This window comes from Vicia villosa, linkage group LG3 (assembly GCF_029867415.1).
Source record: "Vicia villosa cultivar HV-30 ecotype Madison, WI linkage group LG3, Vvil1.0, whole genome shotgun sequence".
NCBI classification, from domain to species: domain Eukaryota; kingdom Viridiplantae; phylum Streptophyta; class Magnoliopsida; order Fabales; family Fabaceae; genus Vicia; species Vicia villosa.
Window position 1 is genome coordinate 199,704,170 of NC_081182.1, and position 6,477 is coordinate 199,710,646.

The 6,477-nt window shown below is 34.9% G+C and overlaps 1 long non-coding RNA gene across 1 annotated transcript; it reads right to left on the bottom strand.

The window, feature by feature from the left end:
- Positions 1–241: 241 nt before the first annotated feature.
- LOC131593284 (uncharacterized) lies at positions 242–862 on the bottom strand. The gene is made up of 2 exons (XR_009280840.1): positions 619–862; positions 242–529 (listed from the first exon to the last, which is right to left on the bottom strand). It is a non-coding gene; the product is annotated as an uncharacterized LOC131593284 (long non-coding RNA).
- Between the last annotated feature and the right edge of the window lie 5,615 nt (positions 863–6,477).

A 6,477-nucleotide genomic window follows, 5' to 3' on the forward strand; every position in this document is an offset into this window, starting at 1 on the left:
CGAAGTTTCCAGATGATTGGAACAAAGAACACAATCGGAAGAGGTGAAATTAGAAAACCCCCTATAAAGCAATAGATCTTTTAAAGGAAGACGGTCAATAGATCGTTCAAATGAAATATTGTTTGAATTGTTTGAAAACTCATTAGTTTAAAATTATAATGATATCCTTAAATGGTTGGCCATATAATTTTCAAGATCTTAAAGTACAAAGAAATAATTGTAAGGTTGGTAAAATTAAAAATATTTAAAAAAATAAAAATAAAATTACTGGGACTCATCACAATACATAAGTTGAAATTAAGAAATTTTCTAGCAAAAAGTATATTGAAAATATTTTTTTGCTAGTACAAGAATGTATTCTTCCTTGTATGACGTAAATGTAACCTGTTATGCCTTATATTTATTCAAAAACATCCAACCACTCAATCATGTGTGCATTTGTTTTTCTGTTTGCATTTGTTTTTAATGCAGTCATATATGCAGATAGTTCTTCTTGGACAGTCATGATCAGTAACACAATTTCCTGCCTCTGTAATGAAAAACCATCATAAGATATTGTTGGTAAAAGGAAAATAAAGATTATGCATGAACTAATATAAGGATGAAAAAATAAATTACCGGGGGCAGCGTCAATTTTCTCTGGAACAAGAAAAAGAAAAAGAAATAAAACTACAACATACACAAACTTGATTTTAGCCATATTTTTCTCTCTTTCCATGCTAAAAATATAACATTACGGGACTCTTATATAATGTATAAAATACATGTTGTTCTAAAAAAAATTAAAAAAATTAGCTCTTTAGGAGTTGTGAAAAAACCCTCATGTAAAATTTTAATTATTTTAAAGTGTCTCTTAAGATGATGAATATGTTGCATTTAGTAAAACGTTAACTTAAAATTTTGATAATGATTGGAATCTTTGTTTTCAATTAACTTTTCAACCTCTCATGATAGGAAGGGGTTATGTTACTAATAATAAAATAATAACATCAATATCAATAATTTGCAATTTGTGCGAAAACATAGTTACAATATTGCAAAATTAAAAAAGAAAGAGAGGATTTTCACTCATTTGAATAAAAACGGTTGTAAATAAAAAAGAGGGTTAATGAACTTTTTCGTCCCTTTAAATATTTCAAATTTCGTTTTTAGTCCCTTCAAAATTTTCCTTCAAGAAATCGTCCCTTCAAAATTTTTCTTCCGAACTATTGGTCCCTAACGTCAAATTTCGTAGCTAATCAGTGGCTAAAGTCGTAGCTAATCTCTAACAAATTTGACGTTAGGGACCAATAGTTTAGACGAAAAATTTTGAAGGGACGATTTCTTAAAGGAAAATTTTAGAAGGACTAAAAACGAAATCTGCAATATTTAGAGGGACCAAAAAGTTCATTAACCCTAAAAAAAATACAATGACAATTTTGTGAATAAAGTCTCATTTTAGGTTATTATTATATAAATTTAAGGATTGTTTATCTTCAAACTTATATTAATTCTAGTATATTAAAAGGTGGTGTAAATTTTGAAAAAAAGAAGTATTTTAGAATTTTGTGATTCATACTTCAAATCATTAACTTTTTCTATTCTGATTTCTTTACTTATTGTTCGCGTGGAGTCGGAACATATGGCCAGCAAAAATGGCGTGATCTTCGGTGAGGGTTGAGAGAAAAAATGGGATTGTACCTGCAAGATACTCAGATGTCAAAGTAACAAAGAGAACGAAGGTACAACTGGAAATATGAGATTTTGGGTAAAGTTTGAATTACCTTGCCCTCTAGGTGTAGAGGGCTATTTATAGTGTTCTTTTTGGTGTGTGATTTGGTCAAGCTATATTTTGGGCTGAACGCATTTCTAGGGCCCAAAATATAGGAGATAGTTGAACAAGTCTTAATAAATCTGGGAAGGTTGGCGGGGACGGGAAAGATGTCGTGCTCGAAAGGTCCCTTCTTTAGGGAGTGACAACGTTCAACGTGCTCAATAGAAGGGTGAGAGAGGACATGTGGTCCATGTTGGCTCTAGTAAGTGGGTCAATGCTTATTAGGCCATTTTTATACTTTAGTGTGGATTGGGCCGATTCTAATGATTGCGCCAGTCCAGAATACAAGCCCCCCCTAAGTTGTTGCTTCCGGGCGTGGAAGTAACGACTTAAGGTTGACTTGTGTGACTGACGGGGAAAGGGTATTCGTAAATAGTGAGATGAAACATGGGAGTTCGTGTTCGGTGTATGGGGAGATGGAGAGTTTGGATGAATGTGGAGATGTTGGGTGTGTGTGTTGGCCTCGAGCCCTGTGCTGCATTAAGTGCGTTATGATTGCTAGCCTAGCTTATAGGGTTTAGGGTTTAATAATGATTTTTTCGCTTCCCGAGCTGGGCGTGCGAGTCACATGAGGGTTTCCATGCTTAGAATTACTTGAGGCCCTCTTTCATTTGAAATTTTATGTTGTCTCTGTTCATCCTTCGACTTTCAGTCACGTTTGCCTTCTCCATCGTCATCACCGGCATGAGCTTGTTGAATGCAGTATAGGGCAAGCAACAAAAAAGATTTGGAAATATTGATCCGGGAATTATCGTCCTCAGAGATGGAGAGATGCCATTCAACAGTTTCTACGGTTTCGAGCTTGGGTTTGAATGAGCAAAAAGTAAACAAAGATATAGACAAGAAAAGAATAAACACATTCTTAGAAGAGAAATAACTTATCAAGAATGTAAATATATTCACTCTTCACAAACATACACTTACCAACCCGTTATACTCAACCTACGATACCCATCTATGTCATCACGTATCTCTCACATAAGCGTCCATCTCTGGAGCACAAACGAGATCATCTCACAACTAAGGTTATCTCTAACGCGAAGTCACGAGAACATCCGTGTTCTCGCGTCGGCGATCTCTCGCGCGCCGCTCAAACACGAAAGCATTAAGAACAGATACAAACAGTGAATGCTAGCTCTAAATCTATCTCTAGAGTTCAGAACCAACAGATTATCATCCTAGATAAAGATTCAAGAAGTTTATCTCTAAAGCAACTCAAATCCCTAGCATAGAGCAAAAATCCAGGATAACAATCAACACAGATTTGTAAAGAAAGTTAAATATAACTTTATAATCGGTAAATCGGTAAATATACATAAGATTCAAGTAAATATACAAACAAAACCCAACACAAAAGAAATACACAAAGAAGAGAAGAGATAAACCAAACATCTCGCGGGTTGTCAGCTCCGATTGATGAGAAATCCACCTCTGATCTTCCAAGTGCATGACCCGGTGTTGTTTTCTAAGCTAATCCTAATCTAAGAATGAAAATGATGGAGTTGGGACTAAAACTTTCCCAAAACCATAACCTAGAAATGTACAAATGAAGAGAATATAAACACAAATCTGCACAGGTCCGCTCAGCGGACCCCCTCCGCTCAGCGGCCTTCACTTATTCCCCAAAATATCTACAACAGTATACGTAGCTCCGCTGAGCGGGCTACCTCCGCTGAGCGGACCCAAAAATGCTTCAAATCTCTGTCAAGCTCCGCTTGAACTCCGCTCAGCGGACCTTCTGCTACAAAACTTCCTTATTCAGATCCAAAATTGCGCAATCGGAGCCGTGCCTTCGACACTTTATTCCTCGAGGCTCCAATAAGCATGAATACCTATAAAAACAAAGAAAAAACTATTAAACGGTATAAAAGTATATGAAAACTAAATAATGTGAATATATACACAAAAGTGGGGATTTTATTACAAAAACGGAATGAATCGAATCGATAAGTGCCACAATTATATACTCAAAATAACAACATTTTGGCACTTATCAAACTCTCCCCAACTTAAAACTTTGTTTGTCCTCAAACAATGTCAAATAAATCAAAGAATTAAAAGTAATAAACCAAAGAATTGTGAATCAACAAGTTTTGAAAAACAAAAACAAATGTATGGCTCAACACAAAAACGTATAAACAAAGTAAATACTTACCACTATACTACAACGACAACATGTAAACGAAACGAATCCTAAGTACAAAAAGCATACAAAACATTCTAACACAATACATGCTCACATCATGAATCACACCTAGCAAAAATTCATCAATGGATGAACACACAAAGGTGAAGGACTTTTAACACTCATCCAACAATCTTGCAAACAAAAGATTAAATTATGCATTCATCTAAAAATCACATTGAAGATACAAAAGCAAGAATCACAAGGACTTTTCAAGGTTGTAATGTGGCTTGGTTAACAAACAAGGGATATGTCCTAAGGCTAATCGAAACAAAAACTTGCCTAAACCTAAGGGAGTGATCAATCCACAAAGTTCTGAGCAACAAAATCTCGATTAAACTTCTTCCATAACCACAAGTTTCTCAAACCAATCACAATACTTATTAGCACAATTATTTGCTTCTCTTTTCTTTTTCTTTTTCAAAACTTTTTCTCTCTTTTTTTTTCTTTTCTTTTCTTTTCACATTTTTTTCTTTTCTTTTCAACCTCATAGCAACAACCAAATAAGTGCACAATCATTTTTCTCCCCAACTTGAGTTCAACCATATTATCAAAGTGCGAATACTCCCTACTTTCTAAGGCAAGGTAAAATTTCATACCAAAAATTATGGTTGAGGGTTCAAGAAAACAAAGAATCAATCATCCATGCAAAAATGAGAACTAAACACTCAAAGATAAGCATTTAGCAAAAACAACATGGACATTGACAAAAAGGCTCAAAAGGGTTAACAAATGATCACACACTCACAAGGTGAATTGACTATTTGGTTTTGGTAGTTGTGCTCAAAATGAAACAAAATGCCTTGATCCTTTTCATGCTTTCATAAAATCAACATAAACAAAAGATTAAGCATAATAAAATCCAGTTAAAACAAAGATTATGGCCTCCAGCATATATGAACAATGGAAAGCTTCCTCACATTTATGGTTTGGGAACTAAAGTGATTCAATCAATAAGCAAGTAATGCAAAAGAATGAATTGTATGGTAATTGTACAAATGAAAAGTTTCCTAAACATGTTATGCTATAGAAAGCGATAAATGAGTACCTTGAATTATACACTTCAAAAAAAAAAATATCCTACCATACATCTGCATGTTGAAACACTCAATCTTCGGAAAATCACCTCAAAAATCTTCGAATTATCGGACAAAATTTGAATCCAAACAACTAACAAAAGAATTAGAAAACAAAACTAATATACAACTAATTAGCCTTGGTGAGAGTGGGAAAAATAAGGGAACCAAGTGGAATAGGAACCCTGCTGGTACAAAGCAAGAAAACAAAATTCTGCTATGCTCGCTTAGCGAGCTTTGCTCCGCTCAGCGGACATAGCAGAAACCAGAAAAACCAGAGCAGAATCTGGTGTTCCAGCTCTATCCACCTCACCTAAATACCTCATAAATAGAAATATAAACAAAACTTTACAACCGTTGGGGTGCCTCCCAACAAGCGCTTGTTTTACGTCGTTAGCTCGACGCCTTTATTGTTTATGTGTTTGGAAAGTAGCTTCCTCCAATCATGCCATGGTGACGTCTCACCGCACAAGCCTAAAGAAAGTGTCCTAACCAACCACTCAACAAACGTTACAGGTACAAATATATACAATAATTAAACGAACAAAAAGGAAAACACAAGTATACAAATATGTACATCAACAAACACATATATACAAACATGAAACACGTATAATTATTAACATACACAAAGAGAAAGTTGGTAAATGTTGGATTCACAAGTTGAAAAGTGACGATTTGTAATTAAAGAGCTAATTCGAATTCAACTTGTTTCACAGACATTCATCAAACAAAAGTATATTTGTATGTAAACATATACAAGTAAAACTATATGGTGAACATAAACAAGTAAACATATACAAGTAAATATATATACAAGTGAAACTATACAATATATACGTTATATACAAAGATCAAGACCACGGAAACTATTGCGATGCAATTCAAACAACCATCCCCGGCAACGGCGCCATTTTGTTGAATGCAGTATAGGGCAAGCAACAAAAAAGATTTGGAAATATTGATCCGGGAATTATCGTCCTCAGAGATGGAGAGATGCCATTCAACAGTTTCTACGGTTTCGAGCTTGGGTTTGAATGAGCAAAAAGTAAACAAAGATATAGACAAGAAAAGAATAAACACATTCTTAGAAGAGAAATAACTTATCAAGAATGTAAATATATTCACTCTTCACAAACATACACTTACCAACCCGTTATACTCAACCTACGATACCCATCTATGTCATCACGTATCTCTCACATAAGCGTCCATCTCTGGAGCACAAACGAGATCATCTCACAACTAAGGTTATCTCTAACGCGAAGTCACGAGAACATCCGTGTTCTCGCGTCGGCGATCTCTCGCGCGCCGCTCAAACACGAAAGCATTAAGAACAGATACAAACAGTGAATGCTAGCTCTAAATCTATCTCTAGAGTTCAGAACCAACAGATTATCATC